We start from the raw sequence: 14465 nt of genomic DNA, 5'->3' as shown, positions 1-14465 counted from the left end.
TTGCAAAAGTCCTCCCTGGGAGATTCGGTGAAGCGACGAACCTGGTGAGCTTCAGACGCTCTGATGGACCCGAGAGTGAATCTGCCTCTCGATGGGTTGTGATGGAATGAATAACCTGCGAGAGAGCGTCGAGTGTTGTTTTATATCGCAATGCCAGAGTGGTGATCTGCGAGACTCTCGGCGCGATCAAGATCATGTGAGAGGATTGCAAACACGAGGGATGTTGTTGCAATAGGAGAAAGTTCCGTCACGACTACGACAACTCACACTATGGGATGCTGTGGGGCACAGATAGCGCGTCAGACCGTTTGCTGTTTGCTAAATGTTGCAAAAATTTGCAGCTTGTGAATTAACCGGTAATGGCTAGCTTAGTCACCAATTGATGAAATAATTGTTGTGTTCTTAACGCTCGTTAGCGCACTGATGCTAAATGGAATTGTCACGCGATATGGATTGATTGTGTTTGGAAACCTGGTGTTAATGTTTTTCACATTTGCGAAATGATTCGTAGATCACGAACCGTGGTTTGTTTTACGAAGGACAAATGGCGCCTATGTGATTTCCCTTTTTTTTGTGAGACTGGATATTTAATCAATATGCAAAATTGAAACAAAGTATACTAGAGAGATGGTGAAATAAAATCGTTACTCTGTTACTTGACTATTTTTAAAAATTTATTTTATACTAAAAAAGAATTCTTTGAACTTGTTTCCCAAAATGCAATCGAGACGTGTTTTTAAAGGTTTGGTTACACAGGTTTAATTTTTTTCATTGTAATTTCTTTCTTCGTTGGTTGAAATTTTATAAAAAAAAGATGATGGGTCTGGGCCTAGGGACACGGACGGGATATTGACATAGGACTGTGATTGTGTATATTAATTGCATTTGAATTGAGTTTTGTCATTGTTCAAAAACTGTGTTTTTTTCTCTTTCGATACATCAAATGGAAGTCCTAAAAAAAACGCTTCTTATGTGGACCTGTATCCTTTGAACGGGTTAGATGAGATAACGTGGTAGAATCCGGAACCACATTCTGTTCAAAAAGGTACACAAAATTATCATTAAAGCCATTACTACCCTTTTCATCTGTTTATTCAGTTATGCAGAAGAAGACAAGGAGTTATTATTAATCATTTTTAAACGCAAATCTAAATAGTTAAAATCTACATCAATATAAACCTAAGTCAAAAAAATATGTGACTACTGAAATATCTATATATATATATATATATATATATATATATATATATATATATATATATATATAAATCTCGTGTCACGGTGTTTGTTACCGAACTCCTCTGAAACGGCTCGACCGATTTTGATGAAATTATGCACAAAAAACTTGGTAAGCATGAGGATAGGTTGTAAACTATATACGATACCGCTAGGATACCGATTACTAAATATTTAATACCGATTAGAGTGCCTCTATGCAGAATTTTTTTTCCTTAAATTTTGCTTCAAACAATACATATAACAAAAAATTTTAACCCCATACCCTTTTTTCAATCGCGATTTTAGTAGTTTTGTATAAACAATATTCAAAAAATTTAACCGTTGGTCGTTTTTCAAACAGAACGAATTTATTTATGTTGTTAAATAACAGATGGCGCTAGATCGAACTTTCATCCACACATTCGCAAGTAACTTCACTTCGTCTAAAGCCAGGCATATCGCCCGCGAGCTGGAAGTATTTTTGAATGAGCACAACGAATTATTGAAATACTTCAAATCACACTTGCTCGGTTTACAAAATGGCAATCACGTTATTGTCACCAATTCTGATAAAACATCTGCTGGAGAGCACGTGTCTAAATTCAGTGCGCAAGCGTTACTAAAATCATAGAAGGTGTCTGCACAATGACGCGAGAATATGTGATTCGAAGAAAAAACAATAATCTTGAATCCATCGTTAACGCACATCTTTCATACGACTTTCTCCATGTTCTTCTTCAAAAGCACTAACGTTCTCAACGTTCGCCTTCTCATCGTAGTATTACTTGCATCATTTTTAGTAGTACTTAGTTGAGATTCCTCTACCAAATAACAAGCCTTGAATTTATTCTGAGTGGCAAGCTGTAGAATGCGTGTGACCGAAAATGCAAGATATATCTTTGACGAAAAATGCCCGACCGTCTTGAAAGAACAAGATGTACAAGAAACACTAGACAACATGTTACTGCTACAGGTACTCCATTCATTCTTCTTCTTCTTCTTCAATGGCACTAACGTTCCTAGAGGAACTTCGCCGTCTCAACGTAGTATTACTTGCGTCATTTTTATTAGTACTTAGTTGAGATTTCTATGCCAAATAACACGGCTTGAATGCATTCTGAGTGGCAAGCTCTAGAATACGCGTGATCACAGTGCAAGTCGGAGGAAATTTCTTTGACGAAAAATTCCCCCGACCAGAACGGGAATCGAACCCGAACACCCGGCATGTTAGTTATGACGCTAACCACTCGGCCACGGGAGCACTACTCCATTCATTATTAACATCATTAATCATTTTGAAATAATGTTTATGAATAGCTATATCAGACGAATAAAATAAAGGAGTGCGCTCGATGGATTTTAAGTATAGCGTATGATGTCATTATATGATGTCGTGAGCTGTACCAACAAATCATGATCGACATGTAAGCGAAGGTAGAGAGTGAACGACTGCGATTCCTATGATCTAATCAACATAAGTGGCTTGATGAAGATTCACTTGAAAAACGCTATCGTGAGCAACGTCGTAACAGCGTCAGAGTCGATTGCTATCCGTACGGATTGCAATTTTGCATTCTGAAATCCGTTCGACTCAAGTCCAATCAAGTTATGCAAATGTGTCAACCTTGCGATGCAATTCGACATAGACAACATTGAGCTCTGTGTTCCATTTCTGTGGAGCAAATATGCAAAATGGATATTAGGGTGGAAAAAACGCTTTTAAAACAAAAATTCAAACTAAAATTAGCTCTGTATCAGCTCCATTGAAGTTGCCTGGCGTATCTTTGGTTTCCCAATTCATGAACATGACCCAGCAGCTATAAATTTAGCCGTTCATCTTGAAAATGACAAGGGCGTATTTTCCATCAACGAGACAGAATTTGAACCCCAATGTTCAAGAATTATTTTTTTCCCAACTTCCATTTTGCGGGAAATCGAGTATTGGCCGAAGCCTGCACTTTTTCTTGCAATTACAAACATACTGTGAACTGAAGGTCACTTCAGTAAGCTAATGTACGGCATTAATAAATGCATTAATTTTACATTTCGGGACTAACAAGCACAGAGGAATGAAAGCTTCCAAGTATAAACCTGAATTGATCCACCTATGGTGAGATGTGACCTTTCTTCTTTCATGTAGTTTTAATTTATTATCGGCCGACTTTTTTTTTTCAAGCGAATGCTATTGCTTTCATTTAGATTGTTGTTCGTGGAAAAATGTTAATGCTCAACAAGTATTTGTTTCCGATTATCCATTTTCCGAAAAATCGAACATTTTTCAAAATCTGCAAAGTACAAATACGCTGCGAAAAATTAATGGCTAGAGGGTTGGGAGGTTACTATCCTGTTGAATAGAATCATTATTTAGGTTTTCTTCTTCGATGAGATCACCCACCCAATCCGGCGGGAGAATATTCACCCAGCAATCTCATCAGAACCATTCTTCCACGCACTGATTTCCTCCAACTCCTCCACACATGAAATTCTACGGACCGCCATCACCTAAGGTTATCACGGACAGAAATGCAATTTTTCGATAATATTTGCTGAGTTAATTGATACTAACAAATATTCACAATTGAAATTTCTGAAAAAAATGAAAAAACCTTCCGTCTTCCAAAGTAAACAAACTAGAATGCGCTGCGGAGGTCAGATGTATTGGTATTGATTTAGTAGAACAGAAATGTCCGTTATGGTTAACGTTCGATTTTTTGAACACTCAATTTCCCCGGCTGTTATGTATGTTCTTCTATCGCAGTTATACTGTAGAAAAGTTCACGTATTTGTGTACTTTATCGGTTTTTTTTATCGAAATTGAAAACACCTTCCAAACATACTTTTTTTTTATCCCATTTATTTATTTGAGGCTCATTAGCATTTTAGCTGTAACAGAGCCGAATTTTAATCGTGTACATGTCACATGATTATCATATCTATAATTAGCACATTACACACAGTTGCCATTCACCAGTATTCCTTCTATACCATTACATATGGTACATTCACACAATAGCATACTTGCTTTAAATCAAATTTAGTGCCCAATAAAGTTATGCAAAACTGAACGAAATTGATGGTAAGTGGTAGCTAATAAATTAAACTTCCTTTTGGTGCAAAAACATTATAATTTGGTGGCTTTCCAAAGGCATTAAAAATTATCAAAGTTCGATTCTTCGAACGCTTGGCACAAAATGGGTTAATGAAATACATTAAACATATAAACATCCGTTCAAATCGTTTCATTCGTTCTTCTTTATCGATCACATTCGATTAATTTCATAGATCGTTAAAACATTCAAACACACTTACTTAATATATCAGTTATGTTTTATTTAACACCCAACATATTCGTTAGGAACAATTTATATGGCAGAACAACGTTTGCCGGGTCAGCTAGTATTATAAATAAAAATATCATTTTCTCCTTCGTTGCCATGTTGCCCGGAACATAGTTTGTAGGGGATTTTCATAACTTTACAGCCAGGTGATGTATATTGAGTACCCTATGGCCATGAGTGCTCTCTTGGGAAGTTCGTGTAGTTGCTGTAGTGAACTGATCTCATTAGGTGCTAAGTTCTGCTTATGTATAGGAAACGGGAAGGAGAATGGGCAGGTGCATTCGAGGATGTGAAGCGGGCTTCTAAGGATAACATATATGGTGAACATAATATTAAGATCGCGACTACCCAAGCTATCATAATCTGATATGCGTGAGTATACCCTTTCGATTTTCTAAATCAGCAGCCAGTTAAATTCATCAATTGCATTCTTTACATAACCTAACAACATGCTCAATATTATTACATCCTGGATCACAATATAATTTATTATTATTAGAAGCAAGATTTACACGATAAAGACGTGAATTGAGCCCGAATTGATTGAACTATCTTCCAAGATCATCCCTCCATGTATTCTACCAACTTATAAATGCCTGTTTGTCCGAAAAATAGAGAATAACTCAAGAACAACTACGCATCGACTCATATTGTGGGCTAATGCCGAAATGCAAGCAAAAAGATTGTTCGTTGCGTCGTGGAGGAAATCGAGCAATCGAAAAAACACACGTCAATTTGTTTAACTTTTTTACTACATTTTCTGCTCGTGTTTCAAGAAAAAAATGAGTGGGTTATATCTATGATATAACCGCAAGGTTCACGTGGAACTACCTTAGCTTAGCAATCATTCGTTTGTATTGATTAAATTCTTGATTGAATGAAACAGTTTCCAAATTCAATTGAGTTCAATATATTTGCTCTGTGAGTGAAAAAAATGAACAAATGCCGTGTAAAGTCAATTCATTTATTGTGATTGATTGTTCTTCGTTACAAGTAAATTTAATGACGGACCTTTTACGTTTGGTATGATGACTAGAACAAAATATATGTACGGAAGAATTATCAAACGTTTGATGAACCAGCCTAAGTTTCAGCCTAAGTTTTTTGTCAATAAAGACAAAATAAATTATCAAACGATTATTTTATTTTACATTTCCCTCTGAAGTTTACATCCTAAAAGTGTACATACTTCTCGAATCTCGAATTTGCTTGAAACTGGGAAGTTCATTCGCTTCTAGTGGCTGCACGATTTTCCCAGGTTCCTAAGTTTAGAAGATCATGTTAGGACAGACATATTCCACTCTGCACAAAGACAAGCGAGGACAAAAGTACTCGCAGTTTGCATTTATTTGCAGAGCCGATTTCCCCAGAAACCTCGGTTTTGAAGTCTGTGTTAGGGAAACACATTTCAATCGGAACAAAAATACCCCCGATTTGTATGAATTCGCAATGCCGATTTCCCCACGCTTCATGGATTTGAAGTCTGTGTTAGGGAGACACATTCCAGTCGGAATAAAAATACCCCCGACTTGCATGAATTTGAAATACCGATTTCTCCAGGCACCTTGGTTTAGAAATCTCTATTAGGGAACACATTTCGGTAGGAACAAAAGCTCCCCCTACTTTCGTGTGTTCTTTTTCTTCTTTTTGGCTTCAAGAGGGTTTAAACTTTTCAGTTCACTCGCCTCTAGGCTCTTTCGTGTGTTTGCAATGCCGATTTCACTGCTTGGTTTTAAAGTCTGTGTTAGGGAACATTTTTCGATGAGAACAAAAGTCCCCCTACTTTCAAGTATTTGCAATGCCGATTTCCCCAAGGCTGCTTGGTTTTGATGGCTGTGTTAGGGAAACCATAAATCGGGCCAATCAAAACGATGCAGTTAGGGCGTTTAGATAACGCCTAATATTTTACAGTTATTCAATTGTTTATCTAATGAAAAACAACATTTTGTTAGTTGCGATAGATGCGTAGAAATATTCCCTATCAAGTGATGCAAACATCTCTCCTATCCAGTACGAAATGTTCGAGCTATAAGCATTCGAAATCTTTCATTTTTTCCTGCATGTTCTGTGTTTAGGTTTTCATTTTACCCTCCATATATTCCGGTTAGACGTAGTCCCACGTCAAAATAATTGATGGATAATCTTCCTGCCCAATGGTATATAACACAACATAAATATAGAAATCAAAGACATAGTCCTAAACTTGGGAGGTCCACAATAGTTTGAAAAACGCACGCGTTCACAGAGGTAGAGAGACTTGAGAATAAAATAGAATCATTCCAAGGGATTCAATGTGGAAACTGGAATTAAGCTAGGGATAGTTCAACCGAAAGACTTGTATCTTAACCTATCTAATCTATGGTTATCATCGATTTGGTTCGCCACAGAAGGCCAGTTTGCTTGAGCTGTCTTTCGACACTTTTTTGACGTAGGACTACGTCTTTCATTTCTATACCGGGGTGTAAAATCAAAGTTTCGAAACCGAAAGCGTTACGCCGGAGACCGAGATTTTGAGCGTTAATAGCTCCTGAACAACTGAACGAAATGGTATGATAAACACTTCATTCGAAAGATAAAATGTTTACGCGTTATATAGTTGTTACTTTTTTATCCAAAAACTTGTTTCAATAGCCTTAAAATTGTTCTCGAAACAGGCTATTGAAATCACCAATCGGTATATAAGCGAGCGCCGCTCGGAAATCCACTCAGTTCTAATTGAACAGCGATTGGAGCATGTTGTCGCTGTTGTGGTGAAGCTCTTCGTTTATCATGAAAGCGCGCGGATGAACGGTGTCACTAAGAGCCTGTTTGTGCACCTTAGGCCAGAAGGGAATCCATCAGAAGGAGAGTGATGCCACAAACGGTTCCCCGGGAAGACATCGCTACACACACACATACACGCGCGGAATTCTTTCCGTTTGGATGCCATTCAGCATCGAGAAAGTTCCGGAAAGATCTAATCATTTCTGGAAAATAATCTGCCAGTTCCTCTGAGAATTTAAAAATACATTCATGTGAAAGAGTTTATTTTAATGTTTTCTAACCATGTAACACAGCGATCAAATTCATTTGATTTTGTAATTTTTCAACCAAGTGTAATTAGCAGGAAAGCTTCTGAAGATTATTCTTCCCCATCAGTAGGATATTTCCGTATCCAATATTGTATGCGCACGCAATCGATTATTGCTCAGTCGCCGAAAGTTTCGAGCTCAGAGAGTCCATTCGCCTCTAGTTTGCCTTCCAAATTTCCATCGTAAACCATACCTTCTCTCGATTGAATCATACACAAAAATCATACTTAAGCGATACCCTGGTGGTGATACGCATTCATTTTTCGTGAGGACATCGACAAGACAACATCGCCAACCAGCCTAACGTGCTGGACGAGGTGGACGGTGAAGGATCGACACATACACGCATACACGACAGAATTCTTTCCGTTTGGATGACATTCAGCGTCGAGAAAGTTTCGGAAAGATCTAATCATTGCTGGAAAATAATCTGCCAGTTCCTCTGGGAATTTAAAAATACATTCATGTGAAAGAGTTTATTTTAATGTTTTCTATCCATGTAACACTGTGACCAAATATTTTTCAATCAAGTGCTATTAACAGGTGGTTATCGAGTTAGTATTAACCACTGGTGGGCTTCCAGTATCGAGGAATATGTGGAAATATCTAATCGTTGCTGGAAAATAATCTGCCAGTTCCCCTTGGAATTGAAAATTACACTCAAGCGAAAGAGTTTATTTTAATGTTTTCTATCCATAAAATATCCATATAATACATTTGGTTTTGTGATTTGTCAATCAAGTGCAGTTAGCAGAAAAGCTTCTGGAGATTATTCTTCAGAACAAGGTTTTTCGTATCCTATATTGGATGCATAAAACTTTGTGCCTCCAACGTAACGCTCTCGTTTTCGAAGTCCCCCAAATATTCATTTATTCATTCATCCAGAATGGATTTTGATTCAACTTCAAACAAATGATCTCTAAATCAACGATAGTCCTACGTCACCCTTGCGGTTATACCATAGATATAACCCACTTCCTGTTTTTTTCTTGCGTCTTCTTCAAGTTCTGCTTGAAAATTATCCACTATCTTCCTATGAAGCAGAAATCTGGTGTGTTTGGAGGGTTTTGTTATTTGGGAACCACCATCACGTTAATCTTAGTATACCCTCCAATAACCTTCTTTCTAGAATTGCAGGATGCCGAATCCGACCAAAACAGAACGGGTTTGTCGTGTTAAGAGGTGAGACAACATACATTTCTTGATGTATACCTTATGATTAAGGGTCCCGGTGGCGATGAACTATTGTTTTTATAGCAGCAGGTGCTTATGAACTGCCAAGCTTTTGGGGAGCTTGGATAGTTGCATGTCCTTAAAAACCATTTTCTCCGTCGCCGTGTATAACTCCTGTCCAGAAGCTCTAGAAGTCTAACTTCACGTACGTTTGGTCATCCATAACGACGCAATTGAACTTTGTAAGCAACTTCGTATAAACTTCCAGAATCGTTGTTTGGCCATGGCCGTGATTCTTGGCTCGCTGAACGAAACTGTGCGAAACTCTCAACTTGTACACGATTTCTCGCATTGAGAGGTTGGGGTTCTCGCTCGAAATGATGGTCATTTTTTTCGTCGTAGCTGCAAATCTCGATTTCCTCCCGATCCAGGCTTCCTGGCACTCGATAAACGTTTCACGATAATTTTGATCAGCTTCATTACAGTTGATTTGGCCACATTGAACAAGTTTAACAATTTCGCATGCGAAATTTGGATCATCGCGTTGCGCGAGCAAAATTTTCAAATATTGTTCGGTTTACTGGGACACCATTTTCAGAATTGAAGAGCAAGGATCAAAATACAAATAAAGGATACTTCTACACTCCCACATCTACAAAACGCCGAAAATTTCACGACATGAAGTATTTTGCATTCAGAAGATGACATGCTCTTTTACTTAAGATTCTATGTCTTTGACTGGCGATTTTTTTTTGCTTTCAGCTTGTTTACTGGTTTACTTGTTTAGCTTTAAGGAAATAAAAGCTTGATTCCATGGGTTATAGAATGAGAGATCGATTAGTCTGACGACTCGAGCTTAGAACATATCAAGAACACATATCAAGACGTGTTATCTTACAACTCTTACTTAGTTTGAAAATAAAAACTAACTTGAGGACGAAACAAATTCAGGAACACTAATGTCATCGAGGTGAGGTAAGTGTATAGAGGAAGGTGGTCCTGAACCGAACTCCATTTGGATATCAGGATGAGTGTTATCAACCGAATTTGCAATACCTTTGAATGAAAGGTGAAACAACGCTGACGATTTGCTTGCATGGAAAACTTATTGTTTTCCCTGATTCCTTCCTCCTAGATTTTTGGCACCAGTGCTCCAATGCTTCAAAAAAGAAAAAAGGGAAAATATGCCTCTATGTAGAATGAGTTAAATCTAAAAGGTGGAAAATCTGTTTGTCAATTTTGATTGCTTATGGTCTGCTCTTCAAATTAAGCTATAGAAATTGAATCTACCTGTTGTCTATAGTACACGACATGCCGTTATTTGAAAAAAATGTCGTGGTCCGTGAACCGACCACAAATTTCCTTACCATCTGGGTCGCACAAGCTTGGCTCATCGGGCGGCGCCAACTACTGGAGAACGCGTTTGATCAACATTTAAAAATCATTTTGTAAAATTTTTATTTCTTACCTAATTTTCTTCGGAATATTTCAATGATGTACTGTATTCTACTAGTCAAATCATTCCATTTGATACCGATATTGAGGGGATTGCAAAAAAAGTACATAGTCGACCATTTTGTGGCGGCGACCGTTTTGAATTTATGTTGTTCATAATGTAGTATGTTCTCCAAGTCAAGCCATTCAGCCATTTTTCAACGGTGGCCAAATGGGATTTCATTGGATTCATACGTTTTATAATGACAGCAGAGATAAAGGTGTGTTACAAATCAAGATCAAATGTGCAGATCAATCAGTCAACAGGAACGGGGTCAAATTTCTATTAATGTGGGACAACCCTTCATACATTCAAACATACATACAAACAGGTCAGGCTGAATCAGTTATAGCATTTTCATTGAAATGATACCCCCGCGCGGGTTTCATGCCTAAATTGAGGATACAGTCATCACTCATCGAAGAGAAACCATGCGCTTTTCCCTTTCACCGGCGAATATAAAGGGTGTGTCACATCAAATTGCATCACAGAAAAAACGCTGTAGAAATTCGCCCAGTAGACCGATCCTTTTGAAAATTTTAGACAGTAAAATAAAAACTATTAAACAACTTTTGGCATTTTCTTTTTATTCATACTTCGAGCCCAAGCCCGTATGCTCGCACCTTCCTCTTTACCCCGTCCATAAGGTTCTGTACAACGTCAGGTTGTAGTTTTTTTTTAACAGAAATCCATTTTCTCTTGAAGTCCGCCTCCGATTTGACAACTTTTGGGTTCTTCCGGAGGGCCTGCTTCATAATCGCCCAATATTTCTCTATTGGGCGAAGCTCCGGCGCGTTGGGCGGGTTCATTTCCTTTGGCACGAAGGTGACCCCGTTGGCTTCGTACTACTCCAACACGTCCTTTGAATAGTGGCACGAAGCGAGATCCGGCCAGAAGATGGTCGGGCCCTCGTGCTGCTTCAATAGTGGTAATAAGCGCTTCTGTAGGCACTCCTTAAGCTAAACCTGCCCGTTTACCGTGCCGGTCATCACGAAGGGGGCGCTCCGCTTTCCGCAAGAGCAGATCGCTTGCCACACCATGTACTTTTTGGCAAACTTGGATAGTTTCTGCTTGCGAATCTCCTCCGGAACGCTGAATTTGTCCTCTGCGGATAAGAACAACAGGCCCGGCAGCTGACGAAAGTCCGCTTTGACGTAGGTTTCGTCGTCCATTACCAGGCAATGCGGATTCATCAGCATTTCGATGTACACCTTCCGGGCTCGCGTCTTCCCCACCATGTTTTGCCTTTCGTCGTGGTTAGGAGCCTTCTGAACCTTGTATGTACGCAGGGCCTCCCGCTGCTTGGTCCGCTGGACGAATGAACTTGACAAATTCAGCTTATTGGCGACATCCCGGACCGAACTTCTCGGATCACGTCTAAACTGCTTAACTACGCGCTTGTGATCTTTTTCACTGACGGAGCATCCATTTTTGCCGTTCTTCACCTTCCGGTCGATGGTTAGGTTCTCGAAGTATCGTTTTAGTACTCTGCTGACCGTGGATTGGACGATTCCCAGCATCTTACCGATGTCCCGATGTGACAACTCCGGATTCTCGAAATGAGTGCGCAGGATTAATTCACGATGCTCTTTTTCGTTCGACGACATTTTTCCATATTTATGAAAAATTTACAGTGAAGCAGTGAAGTGATAAGAGTGTATAGATCACCAACGTGATCTATACACTCTTATCTGATTATAAGCGAAAGCTGAAGATATAATTCCTAAAAATTAAATTTCTACAGCGTTTTTTCCGTGATGCAATTTGATGTGACACACCCTTTATAAAGACCCGGCGTGCGCTAGTTGGGAGAAATCCTGGTGCGAATGAGTCACACTCTCTTACACTCTCTTTACTCTTGAGAGCTCGAGTGTGCGAAAACCTGTGTCCAGCACTAAAGCGCGCTTAGCCGCACTCAGCCACACTGAGGGGTGCACTGAAGAGTAAACTGAAGGGTAAAATCTCATTCGACATATAATCCACATGTATGTTTCGCTTTGGTTTTTCTTTTTTCAGCGAACCAAAGCGCTGTTCTGTTCTGTTTGCATCCACCAGAGAGCTAGCCAGAGCACCAGCCAGAGCGCACAGATAAGAGCTCACCACTGTAGAGAGTTTGTGCGCTCTCTTTCCACATTCTAGCGCGATTGAGTGTTGAGTGAAAAAAAACTTATCTTTCATCATCTTGCGCACGCACTTATCTAGAACTATGGTGATTATAGACCAAAGAGGAGCGCTCTCGTTGAGGATGTCGAAAAACATGGATGAATTTTAGTTTCTCCTCACTACACAGACGATATGGACATCACTGTGTTGAATGAAACCATTTTAAAAAATTGTAAGGGGTTGTATCTAGGACACGACCGCATGTTTTCGACGTAGAACTACGCAATTACGAGGGTCGTTCAAAAAATAAGTTTCAGTGCCTCAGAAATCGCGGAAAAATAAAATTAGGACAAAAACCAAGGTGCATAGCGTCCAACTTTTTGAAGTACGATGTAACTACGTCACGAATTTGTTCCGGGAATAAGTGACAGTCGCTAGGGGCGAGGCCTGGGGAGTAAGAAGGATGCTCGAACACAGTCCATTTGAATTTTTTCAATTGCTCTTGAGTTACGCGAGCAGAATGGGGCCGCGCATTATCGTAGATGAGGAACACTACTTTTGTCAATAAACCTGGCCTTTTGTTCTTAATCGCGGTTCTTAATCGGTTCAAAACTTCACAATAGTACGGTGATGAAACAGGCGTTCGGCGGTCAACAATTCGATACCCTGAAGAATTTCGTTGCACAGTTACATCGTACTTCAAAAAGTTGGACGCTACGCACTTCGCGCTCGAAATAGAAAAACTCGTGCCACGCTATGAAAAATGCCTCGAACTTTACGGCGATTATGTAGAAAAATAGAAAATAAAACGTAGATTACGAAAATCACCTTGTTTTTGTGATAACTTTATTTTTCCGCGATTTCTGAGGCACTGAAACTTATTTTTCGAACGACCCTCGTATATTGTGCAATCCACTTGTTTACCACTTTGAATATTATTTTAGAATGCATCTAAATTTTTGTAATTGATTATGTTCTTCGTTACAAATGAATTTGATGAACGTCCTTTTACGTTTCATATGATGCCTAGGACTGCATGTATATTTGCAAAGCGGATTTCCACAGGTACATCGATTTTGACGTCTGTGTTGGGGAAACCGTAAATCAAAACTTGACAGTTGGGGTGTTTAGATAACGCTTAACATTTTACAGTTATTCAATTGTTCATCTCATGAAAAATAATATTTTATTAATTGTGATAGACGCGTAGAAATATTTCCTATCAATTGGTGCAAACATCTTTCCGATCTATTAAGAAATGTTCGGGTTATAAGCATTCGAAATACGGTTAGGGTTAGCACACAAATCGGCAGAACAAATGTATGGGAAAAAAGGAAGTTCTTCCAGTTTTCTCGATTTTAAACCGTTTAGAGATTAGCGAATTATAATCTATAGCATATCAAACAAATCTTAGAGAATTTCCGATTCGATCGGTATGCAATCCATGAGAATTCGTTCACAGTGAAAATAGTTATTAACGTTAACTTTATTTCATAAAAACAGGAAGTGGGTTATATCTATGGTATAACCGCAAGGGTGACGTAGGACTATCGTTGATTTAGAGATCATTTGTTTGAAGTTGAATCTAAATCCATTCTGAATGAATGAATAAATGAATATTTGGGGGACTTCAAAAACGAGATCGTTACGTTGGAGGCTCAAGGTTTTATGCATCCAATATTGGATACAAAAAACCTTGCTCTGAAGAATAATCTTCAGAAGCTTTCCTGCTAACTGCACTTGATCACAAAATGTTGTCGTTGTATTATATGGATAGAAAACATTAAAATAAACTCGCTTGAATGTAATTTTCAATTCCAAGAGGAACTGGCAGATTATTTTTCAGCAACGATCATTTCTTTCCAGGTTTCTTCTCGATAACCAGCAAACGAAAAGAGTTGAGCGCGTGTATGTGTGTGTGTGGCGGCTGCTTCGATGTCTTCCCGAGAAACCGTATTTCGATGCTGATACTCTCTTGGTCACCTTCTCTTCTCCTTCTGATCGATCGGCTTTTCTGCGCTCGCTCATAGTTAAAACAAACTGATTGCATTTCAGGTCAGGCCAGGT

The 14465-nt window shown here is 38.9% G+C and overlaps 1 protein-coding gene across 1 annotated transcript in view; it reads right to left on the bottom strand.

Moving 5' to 3' along the window:
• The window catches only part of LOC129780208 (uncharacterized), a 141704-nt gene extending 141603 nt beyond the window's left edge, over window positions 1-101 (bottom strand). The window contains exon 1 of the mRNA XM_055788234.1: window positions 42-101. The gene's annotated coding sequence lies outside the window, so the exon portion shown is untranslated. The remainder of the gene's footprint in view (window positions 1-41) is intronic.
• Between the last annotated feature and the right edge of the window lie 14364 nt (window positions 102-14465).

Source organism: Toxorhynchites rutilus, chromosome 3 (genome assembly GCF_029784135.1).
Source record: "Toxorhynchites rutilus septentrionalis strain SRP chromosome 3, ASM2978413v1, whole genome shotgun sequence".
Taxonomy (NCBI): Eukaryota; Metazoa; Arthropoda; class Insecta; order Diptera; family Culicidae; genus Toxorhynchites; species Toxorhynchites rutilus.
The sequence above is the reverse complement of the archived record's forward strand: the minus strand, read 5'-3'. Positions and strand labels throughout refer to the sequence as shown.